This window comes from Zootermopsis nevadensis, unplaced genomic scaffold (assembly GCF_977971745.1).
Source record: "Zootermopsis nevadensis isolate Lab colony 2312 unplaced genomic scaffold, Znev_1.0 Znev_ptg000012l, whole genome shotgun sequence".
Classification (NCBI taxonomy): domain Eukaryota; kingdom Metazoa; phylum Arthropoda; class Insecta; order Blattodea; family Termopsidae; genus Zootermopsis; species Zootermopsis nevadensis.
Window position 1 is genome coordinate 10,714,883 of NW_028259144.1, and position 12,032 is coordinate 10,726,914.

General features: G+C 35.9%; 1 long non-coding RNA gene across 1 annotated transcript in view; it reads right to left on the reverse strand.

Annotated features, from left to right (window-relative positions):
* Positions 1 to 254: 254 nt before the first annotated feature.
* Positions 255 to 12,032, reverse strand: part of LOC147873984 (uncharacterized) — a 56,278-nt gene continuing 44,500 nt past the window's right edge. The window contains exon 2 of the long non-coding RNA XR_015534859.1: positions 255 to 829. This is a non-coding gene — a long non-coding RNA (uncharacterized LOC147873984). The remainder of the gene's footprint in view (positions 830 to 12,032) is intronic.

Genomic DNA, 12,032 nt, shown 5'->3' on the forward strand with positions numbered 1-12,032 from the left:
GTTCACCACTTTTCAATTATATATCAGCAACAGGCAAATGCAGCCATGGCGGTGAATTGCGGGCATTGCCTGTTGTCCATGGCAAGATCTTTAATAATAAGTGTGGAAATATGAAAACGTCTTCCGAAATTTAACTTCAGGGACAGAAAAGAGGTTGTTTATCAGAGCAAAATTTGTAGCGAAAATTAAAAGTCGACGAGTAAAATGATAGACAAATAAGAGTACACCTAATTGGCAAGTTTTCTTATAAGTAGAATTTTATTTCATTTTTAAACAGCTAATATCAAACAATAAAATTTTATTGTTTTTCAACATTCAAACCAGTTCGGTACAAAGAATACACTAACAAACCGTTAGACACTGCAATAGCTTATGAGAATAATTAATAGAAGATACAGACATCTGTTTCTTGATCAAACTCTGGGTTATGCTAATTTAGGGGAAATGAAGATACTGCACAACATATTGTTAAAATTTCACCAGAGGGAAGTGAGCGGCCAGCATCACGTTCCGACCGGATTACACCCTGGAAAAGACCAATCGGCAGCATTAAATAGGAGGCTATTTGGCTCGAGGGTAGATTTTAATTCGGTAGTGAAAATAAAATTACTGATCCTGGCAAGAATTAAAGAACGTAGCCCTTAACCATAAAAACAATGCTCAGTTCCTAAGAATATGGATGTCTTCAGGGTTGTAGCGCCGTGTTGTCTGGCAGAATTTTATCAGAGTTGCGGAGTTTCTTGCTACATCCATCATCAGGGCGATGAAAGGCGCGCGCTTGGAATTGGTTGGAGACGTAGGAAGCTGACATTCATGACTGAGCTTTGGCCTGAACAGTGAAGAGTAGGATCAGAATTGGGCTATGGCCTGAGAGGGCGTGCCATAGACTGGCCAGCAGAAGGGAAAGAAAACATGAGAGAGAGGTCCTTTGAAAGTGTTATAAAGTTTAAATATTTGGGAACAACAATAACAAATCAGAATGACACTCATGAGGAAGTTAGGAGGAGATTAAATTCTGGAAATGCTTGCTACTTCTCAGTTCAAAATATTTTGTCTTCCCGTCTGATTTCTAAGAACCTGAAAATTAAAGTATACAAAACTCTAATTTTGTCTACTGTTTTGTATGGGTTCGAAACATGGTCTCTCACTCAGAGGGAGGAACACAGATTGCAGGTGTTTGAGAATAGGGTGTTGAGGAGGATATTTAGGCCTAGGAGTATTGTCAGGGTGATTAAGTCGAGAAGAATGAGATGGGCTGGGCATGTAGCGCGCATGGATGGGACAAGAGGTGTGCACCGGGTACAGGTTGGGAAGCCTGAGGGGAAGAGACCGCTGGGGAGACCTAGACGTAGATGGGAGGATAATATCAAGCGGGATCTATCGGAAATAGGAGTTGAAGGAGAATGGATTTTGTTGGTCCAGGACAGGGTCTGGTGGAGGGCTTTGGTTAATTCGGTAATGAACCTTCGGGTTTCTTAAGTTAGTTAGTTAGTGTTCGTCCGTTGTACCGGAGCTCTAACAGTCTACGTATGTGCGTGAGATATTCCGGCTTGCTCCGTTGGCGGCATTAATAAATCAATTCTCTGAAACTAAATGAAATTTTAAGCACTTAAACATTTAACTGTGTGGAGACCTATATAACTTATTTCTATATTGCCGCATTTGATTCGAAATTATGAGAGTGAAGAATGACTGGGTAGGTAACATCATATAAAGATTGAAACTCTGAACAGAATGTAATCAAATAAGCGGTTTGATATTATAATTTTTAATTCATTGCTAGGAAAATTACATTTAAAATTCTCCTTTTTTCCAGCAATTCACACACAAAATTTAAGTTCAACAGTAACTGAATGTAAAGGTTATTTTGAAAATAAATGTTTAAAAATGACTAAATCTAATACTAAGTTGGATGGAATTCTAGCATAAATGCAGTTGTATAACTAAAATAAATATAAATGGCAGAACAGCGTACTTTCAGTCACAAATTTTAATTTTTCTTTAATTTAAATTAATTTGAAGCGAATTTATTATTATTACATTAATAAAGAAGTTTTATTTTCTCCACAATTAAACAAATATTTTAGTAACTTTTTCGAATTCCCTATTAAGACACAAAGCTGTAAAATATCTTTCAAAGTATCTCTTTTCAATACTTTGTCTCCAACACGTAAGCTGTATATTTTCACAAGCTTTAATGTTGTCCTCTGTCGTACTGCATGTAATTCTTTCCGTTCCTTCTTTGGATAGTCTTCTGATGCTGTGTTTTACTTTAGTAGATTTAACCTTAAATTTCTCTCCGTCGTACGAATGATGCTAACAAACATAAATAAAAAGAAGCGCTTTGTTCTTTGTTATAACAGTTTCTTGTTTCAGATCCATTAGTTACGAGAATGCTTTAGATCACTAAAATTGCCATAACTTATACGCTAAGTCTTTGTTAATGTTTACGTATCAAATTGTTTCTCTTTAGCTTTCGCATTTTGAAACTAAATTTTAGACATTTTACATTGCTGTTATTTCTCACACAAAACGTTCACCTGTGCTATGTGTGCATTAACAGCAAATATCGAGCACGTGACTTCAACCACCAGTTCCCATTGGCCAGCGCGAAACAAAGCAACGGACGGGCCACCACAGACATTTTCCATAAGCTAGCGCGCAACAAAGGAATAGACTGATTACCCAGCAACCCTGAGGATGAGAACAGAGACTGTTCTCGAAAAGTTGGCAGAAAATTTGGTTTGTTCACCTGACGCGGCTTATTGCCCGGGGGTATTTTAGCTTCAGTCTCCGCGAAAGTTTCACTTCATACAACAGCAAATAATGTTCGCAAAGGCATTTACGTATTAGGTAAACATTTGGTTACATTTAATGTTTTAAATATAGCTATTATATAGTGCTCATAGCCTTCTGTGTTTTAGTTCCCCTTCTTGGCGTAAACATGTAATTTTTATCGTATCCTTCGCATAGTTTTTAATTGCAATTTACCTTTATCTAAAAATTGTACAAAGACTAGAGTTTCGTAATGTATATAAACATATTTAGGCAAACTAGCTATAAAGAAGAAAAATGAATTATTGTCAACGCAGCTTAAATATTACATCACAAACAAAAACAGATTGTTATCCCTACGTGGTTTGAAGAGTCGTCATCATCAAGTGAGGTTTATGCCACTACTAAAGTTTTTATTTGTAGTGTTCTGTCTGACGACAGGTCAATATATTATGAACAGGATCCTTCCTACCTCTTCAGGTTGTCAGGGACCTGCTCATACATATATACATTCTTGGCAGAGATGATCAGAAGTGGTTTGCCATTGCCTTCTTCTGTGTGTGAGTGGAGTAATTGTTGGAATGCCACGGAGAAACCGGGGAAGCCCCCGGAGGAAAACTCCGTGATGTCTAGACCACGGCCTTGCCCAACACAAGTTATAAATTTGAGCACCACCGGGAATTGAACCCGGGACCCCAGGCTTACAAGGCTAGTGTTCTGACCGCTAGACCACCGTGGCAGTCTACTAAAGTATATAATTAATAGAACGGTATGGATCTATACATAAAATGTAACTGGTGAAAACTAATTGCTAAAATAAAGTAAAAGGTTTATGGCCAAATGTAAAGTAACACGTGCAGCCTCTAACCTTTACCTGATTGGTTAAACTATACATAAATATAATGCATTTTTATATTATATAATTCTACAGTTATTTCTGTTTCTGTCAACTTTGCTGGCCTATGGGTATTGAGGTACAGAGCTCTACAGCCATTTTCAAGGTAGCTGTTCTGCATCGATTTTCTGACAGGTGCTTTGCTGAATTTTAGATGGATTTCTCAAATGTTTTGAAAAGAATAGTACGGTTGTTGTGATGTAGTATTGGGGTCTTAAAACGCTTTTATTGGTAGTAGGAAGCGTTGTCCTTTTCAAAACCCAAACTCCAACAAAGATTGCTATGAATTTATAGTTTTGACGTAAATACGTCTATATTTTAGGGTCAGTGTCATTCCGCAAAAAAGTGTGACGAAAATGGAAACTTCATCTGTTTATCAATAAATCGACAATAATGTTTACCTAAGAAACATCTATTTACTCGGCATTGTTGTTACCTATAAAACATTTCATTACATTACCTTACCTTACATTACATTACCTTACCTTACATTACATTTCATTTCATTACATTACCTTACTTTACATTACATTCAGCTACCACAGACCCATCTTAACCGTAACTAATTCAAGTTAAATAAGCAATGTCTTAATCAAACTTTACTCAATTGTAAAGCATGTATGAAGGAGATATTTAGAATAAAGCCAATATATAAACTTCCTTTCCGTATAGACGTATTTACGCAAATTCTCCGGAACCATGGTTCCACTGACAACTTTATAAGTATGACCGTGAGAAAACCAAAGTTCGATTTTGGGGGAAATCAGCATCATCAGTTGGAGGACCGATAAACAGCGTTGAGCATAACCGTACGGAAGAGAAGGTAAATCAAAATGCAAGATCTACAAAAAATATAGTAATCTCTATCAAACAGATCAGTTAATGGTAAACATTTCTGATTAATTAGGATTTTAGGTTTTCACAGCGGTGAGTACGAATATGACTGTCTTGTGAGTTGTGCCTTGTGGCTTGGAAGACGTTTACCGACGTTTCAGAGGTATTTACTGCCTCCATCATCATCTTCTGATGATGGAGACAGCAAGGACCTCTGAAACGTCGGTAAACTTCCACTAGATTAAATGGCGCAACACCCAAGAGACAGTCCTCTTTGAACATTTCTTGTGTTTGTCGCAAGGGAAGTTTCATTGGAATTTACCAATCAGTGATGAGAAATCGTTGTGGCGACATTTCTAGCTGAAAGGTTGATGAGTAAGTATTAACTAGATCGTCATTACCTCGCCGTTAAACGCGATGTTGGGCCAGCATTTCAGCTTCTACCACTGAGCTACCCTGAGACCCTGTTTATAAAAGTCCCTGGATAAGTCACTATCATCTGGCATTCCACTGAGTCTCATACAATTGCAGAAGGCGCTAGAGTGGCGGTAACAAGAACGAGTGATAAAAGCAAACAAAAAAGAAACAGTGACAAATGTGATATGGCAAAATCAGCTTAGAATTGTGATGTATAATTAGAGTTAAGTCGACTCGAACTGATCTGGACATTGTTGAATGATCACATGACCAAATTAATAAATGCCTTGTAGGATGGCAGAAATTAAGGCTTAACGTATATGATGAACGTAGTAGATATTATGATCAGGAATGTTGGTGTCACTGAAAAGTTACTGAAGCATGTATCAGTTGGTATCATGACCATTGCTAAAGAAGAAAGAGAGAGAATTTTCGTTCAAATATGCGATTGTGGGCATCTGTATAGATGTCGTTCATTTGTAGGCCTTCTTTGATAGTTAAATATATATAAATTGTTAAGTATAATAAATTGTTTAACTCTTTGTGGGTTATCGGACATTGATAGCGTTCTCTAGCTAACCATATGAGTGTCAGGCTTTCAGTATGTGTTGCGCATATATTAAATTGTTTTATGTTATTTGATAAAGGGGATATGAAGAGTCTCTTTTTTGTCCGGCATATTTTCGATGGCAATTTTGGAAGTTTAAGTGATAAATTCCGCTATTACTGAATTTGTTTGTAATTTTTGTTCGTATTTAATATAGATTTATGACATTAGTACATTTAAAACTTATTGTTAAACTTGCGTATTTTAATAATATAATTTATTATGTTTTGTTTATTTTACGTAAAGTGACTCGAGAGATCTCGATGAATTTTCTGGTTTTTCCTGAGATGTGTTTGGTGTGAATGAGAACGGGTGAATAAGCCTCCGTCGGTGCTTCCAGCTGATGGCATCACTTGCTTATGGGACAGTCTCCAATTTGTGGTTCCGATCTCACAAGTTTTACGACTCAAGCTGTTTACCAATTCCTTTATTATCTTTTTGCTTTCACGCTGTGGCTGGTAATGATTAACCACTTTGCTCAGGCTGAACCATGTGACAAAATTCTCAAACGTTATCCTACGCCATTAATTAAATCAATGTATAAAAGCCCTTAAACTCCTTTGTCAAACTCTAGTAGTCGCTCACCTATTTAATAAATCCTCCATCTATTTATCGAACATTAAGTTTTGTACGGTGTTCGCAAGAGACCGCCACTGGACTCTAATCTGGGCCAGTTGTATAAGTACAAGACCCTCAGATCCTGTTATCAGGGATGAAAGGTAGGTCTTGGCATGAGTGCTAAACTAATCTGGAAGTCAGATGAAGCGTAGATATACATCCGAAATTATAGAACAAATTTTTTTGCATTGATGTCGAATAGTAAAATTACGCAGTCTTAAAACAGAAATTAAATTAAGTCCCAGATAAAAACAAATGAGTAAAAAGAAAGTAGCTGAGGAGAATTCTTTCGATTCCACACACGGACTGTAATATCCGAATTAGATTTTGCCGACGTAACGCAGAGAAAACGTTTAAATCCTGGTTAAATAGGTTTTTAAGTGAACTGAGCAAACAAATATCTGTGTATGTATACACTTGATTCACGCAGCCTTCATACTTTATAATAACTACGATTATGAATCAATTTTTAGTATTTTCTCTTTTATGCAATGAGTGTGACGAATTTTTTTATTCAGTTTGGACGAGAATTAAGCTCTGCTGAATGGAAATGCGAAGGGAAGAATGACGGTTTGTAGAAAGACAATTCCATTCTATATAAGTGGTCCGTTTTATACTTTCTGTCTGACAGAGGTGGCAAATTTAAGATTTATTTGCTTACCGCAAATATAGACCTTTTATTTTAACATAGCATAAATATAAAGTATTTAAGAAAATTTGTTCTTTAAAATAATAATAATAATGTTGACAATAAATATAAATTAAGGGTGTTTGAGAGTAAAATGCTGGATCTAAAGTAGCAGAATTAAATATTATTTGGGTAGCTATGTGCAACTGGTCCCTTGGAAAACCTAAATTGAGTAAAAGTAAAAAAAAGTAAAATTGTCCCACTATACGCCACGTAGGCGTTTGGGGTGAGTGGAGTTATAGCTCTTCTCTTTCTTGACATTAGTAATTTAGTTTATGCTTTGACTTAGATTTAATTAAATACATTATTCAGTACGTAAAGTATTTGACTCATACTTCAAAAATACCGTCTGGATATAAATATATTTTTACATAAACAGTTAAATATATATCAAAATAAAGTACAATGTAAAACCGTCTTTTATTGTTCAAACAATGTTTACCCCGATTTTCCAACTTTTCATTCCTGCCTTCACTTTGTAACTTCAAAAACTTTAATAGTCAGTACTTCAATAATTTATCTAACCTACATATTTGAACAACATATAGGATAACCTTCCTTTATTCAAAATTTGACCTCATGTCCATGTATGTTCATAAAAGATACACGCATCAAATGCCAATTACAAGCTCTGTTGACCAGTATGAGCCACAGTGAGCACGCGTTTTGACTCTAAAATACTTTCCCTGAAATATAATATTTATTTACTCAGTAATTACCTTTTAACATTATTTTACACCTTATGGGCCAGTTGTCTTTCCTCCAAACGTCATTAATTTGCTAAGAAGAAAAGAGTTATTCTTCTTACTTGAAGCTAATAACCTTAGGTTCTGTCAGAACTTTATTGAACCGCATGCATAATAGGCTAAAAATGCAAAACATTTGAGTAAACAACTAGGAAAAACAATTAAATCCCATTGGAACAAAGTTTCTTTAATGGAATTAGCTTCAGTGTTATTGTATTTTCTGTGCCTAGTATTGGACTTTTGAGCGAGTTTCCAAGCGCTATGGGCCGGGGTGTGGGGGGACCATAACAACTCGAACGTGAAAAACATTTCAGTTCTGCATTACTTATTTTGGAGCAAAAATGTAATTTCCCTTGAACTTCCAATAAAAAGTATTTTATAAAAAACACTGGTACTGACACATTAAAATCTGGTGTAATTATTTCCCTCTTGTATGTTTGTTCCAGTACATTTCAAAACTATTGAATTATAAAGATATCTACGCATTTTAATTTTGAAACAAACAATATTTTAAAGTTCTGTCTCAAAGGAAACACAACGCGTCTCCATTACAAAGACAAGCCGATTAGTGTTTTTAATATGAAGCCCATAAATTTACTCCGTGGACAAAATGCAGCATTATTAAAGTTATATCCGATGGTACGTAGAGTTACCACTGTGCATTAAATAGTTAAAACTGTTTTTGGTACTATGCCTTTTGGTGGGGCAGTAAAATACAGTCCAGTTCCTCTTGAACTACCTAATAATATGTTATTCATATAATTACGTATAAGCTTACACGTGTAATTTGGTACGTAATATATGCTATTCTTTGTTCCTGACGTTCCAAAGGCAGAACCCGAAATTTTAGCATTGCCATTGATTACTCTGTCTTTTGAACTGTGTACTTATAATTGATAACATGCTTGACACATGTCCCGTCCATAAGCCAAAGTTATGTTAACGAAAAATATTGGACCACTGTCAGTTACTCTTAAGAACTTAAAAGTATTAATAGCAAAGGACGAGCGACATCACAAATGTACCTGCATAGCCGGCGCACGGAGATGTATTAATTGAGTAGCCTATCGTTGTGACGTCACCACAATATGAATTATACAGCATCATACTCGCACTTGCAGCTCAACGGTCCCTGTTATTAAAATCCTGAACATAAGACAGACAGACAGAATTCGTTTCTTTTCTATATTAAAAGACTTTTAGCTGAAAGTTTCATCCCCTTATTTTAAAATTCGCTGAAAGAAAAATATTTTCGTTATAATTTTTGTCATGAAATGAGTCATTCCGTGCGGTGACTTAAGAGGGGTTTCAGAAACGGGCCATTACTAAGGAATTAGTACATGACAAATATAGGTTTTGTAAAAGACTGTGACCATGAAGAAGACAGAAAACGTTATACCTGTGAGAAGTGTGTTAGTTCTCTATCAAGGGAATGGTCCAGTTGGTTAGGTCGAAACCTCACCTGAAATTTTGCTCGTTTAGTGACCCCGTCTAGTAATTTTCACCTGTTGATACGCTAAGCAAGGGTGCGAAAAAAATTGCTTAATATTGGAATGTACTGTTAAAATTCGCGCTACCGCGCATGCGCGTGACAGCTGCGCGGCAAAGCAGTGGCGCGGTATTCACCATGCAACGGTGTAAGTCGCTGATTTTCTTTCAAGTAGCAGAATTTAGGCTCCGTTCGTATTAAGCAGTATGCGTGCTTTCTTTAAAGTTGTTTTTATTTGTCCAATAAATGACACAATTATAAAACTACATTACAAAATATGTAAGACTCAATACTTCAAAGCACATTAATGTTATAGAATTTTCTTGGGCGATCAGCTTTGTCAATTTACAGTCACATACCAATGTTTCGAAGACTATCTCTGCCACTATCAACAGGGTAAGTCTTCATTCTTGAAACTTTCTCTGATAATAGAAACAGACCCACTCTTCGAAACGTTTACATTTGACTCAACATTGACACGGATGTTAGCTCGGGAGATTTGTATAAGATTAATAAATATTGATTTTGAAAAGAGCTCTAGGAATTCGTACTCATTTAAGACGAGAAGAATGTGTAAAGAATGTATTTTGATGGATCAAAGGGCGATAGGTTGTGAGGGCGAGTGGTTGATACAAATGGTTCATGATTATCCGCATTACCAGTGTCTGATTTTAGTCGTATTGAACCATCAGGTTCTCCTGCCAAATTGTTACTTTATGAATGATTCGCAACTCCAAGAACTACCTTGGAAACTATGTAGGACGGGGCTGAAGTTTTCCGCTTTTTATATAGTAATATAGACAAGATTGATTTTGTAGAGTTTGTCTTCCGCGTTTGCTTTCGAGATTGTTGAATTTTTCGAATTCAAATCATTTGATTTTCCTCTACGAGAAACAATTTTCCTTTCCTTGTATACCTATACCGTACACTTCATAAGGTTAACATACTCTGTTCCTTTCACACAAATTTATACACGGAAATCGACTTTATGTTTCTTTTACTTGTTTTTCCAGAAGAAATTCTCTTGTTATTTATAAATTTGTCAGATTAAACATTCAAAAGACACTTTTTTAAGATCTAAAAGCGTGGTCGGACATGGTGGTTTCACGTGTCGTGGACCATTTTTTCCAAAACAAAAATTGTTTCTTTTGAACGTACTTTCTTTCATCCATCATTCATTCTAACCACACATTTTCAGCCCATAAATCTCCTGCGAGCTTCTGCATGACATTTCCTGTACGTTCATCTCCTAAAGAAACAATTTCCCTCGTTATTATTATTATTATTGCGTTTTTGTTGAAAGGAACATTCAGAAAAATCGGAGCGCGACAAAATGGCAGACGAACTGCTGCTCCAATACACATCGTGCAGAAAGACATGTTAGATGAAATAAAACTGAAAACGAAAGCAGATAGAGAGAGAACGTTTCTGTTCTACTGCAGTCTACCTGGTACGTGAAAGGGGAGCATGGATATTGGCATTCTCTCGGATATTAGCCTCCTATTAAGACTTACTAGCCGAAGGCATTAGCTGCTAACCAGATTTTAAGCTGCTGTACATCTGCACTGCTTGCGCCTCTATTAGCAAGCGTGAGAACTAATCATGATCTAAGTGCCACAGCAACAGAATAAAGTTACAAAGGAAGAGACCCTTTTTATCAGCAATGGTAGAAGTACACTGACAGAAGGAAGATATATGAATAAATCTCGTTAGCTAAAATTGCAAAACTTTTATTAAGCATTTTACATTTCAGACCAAAGTATAAGAAAGAAAGAAATTTATAAGAAATCTTGAACTTTGTAAATACTGCAATAACACAGAAAGACTAAATACAATTTTTTATCTTTTGACACGTTTATCCTCAACCTCAGCATCCCTTTCTGCCCCTCGTTTTTATTTTCCTAATTTAATCGGTTCTCTTATTTCTTCTGCTCCTTGTTCTTCTCAACCTGCATTCCTTTCTTTCTTTTCAACACCTGTACTGGCATCAGAAACCTCAATAATAACTTCTTAATGTTCACTTTACGGGTCTGTAAATTACTGTCACTCTGATACACATAACTGCAATGACTTTGTGTGTCTTTATACATTGCGTTTTCATTTTATGGTTGTAGTCTAGGGACGAAACAAAACACTCAAAAATCCCAGTCAGTACAGCTCCTTTATAGGGAGAAATGCAAACCCGGTACGTCTTAAAAATAGGGATTAAATTCACTGCATCTACTGATTTTACCCCGACTTTCAAACTCAGTTCGTCCGCTGACTACAAAGAATGCAACTTTTATTTTGTGGTTCTTGCAGCAGAGAGGTAGTTACAGATTTGCTTTTGTACTTGTGTAATTTACGGTACAATGGTTATTAAACAGGAAACTACAGTTCTGGTTTTCCGACCCGTACACGGCATTTCTCATCTTGTAATCTGAATCATCGGACAGTCTCGAGTATTAGATTTTTTTCCTCAAAACAGAATGTTTACTTTCTGTTCATGGCATTCTTGATTTAGCAAATATGACCTAAATCGCACAGAACATTTCACGGATCCTTCTCTCAAAAACTACTGCTTTTAAACTTCGTTGTCAGTAATTATAAAAATTTAACAGTAAAGACGTAAGACTAGGTTTGGTTTATTATGACATGTTAGGAGCATGGAGTAAAATCTCCAGTTATTATTATTAAATTCAATATCTGGGAATAATTTAAAACCTTATTTTAAAGTACGGCACTTTGACTTACTACTATTTCAGCGAAAAAATTCGTCTATATTACATTTTCTGATGATTCTTGAAAAGCTAGTAGTTGATCAGCGACTTTTATTCTTAATATTTCATCTATGGGTTTATAACAGACGGTAGATTCCACACCATATCCTACCATATTTCTTTCGGAGCCATGTAATACTATTCTACACCTAGATTTTCCGAGCGGTCTTATCCCTTCAGAAATTGCGTCTAAAATTATGTACA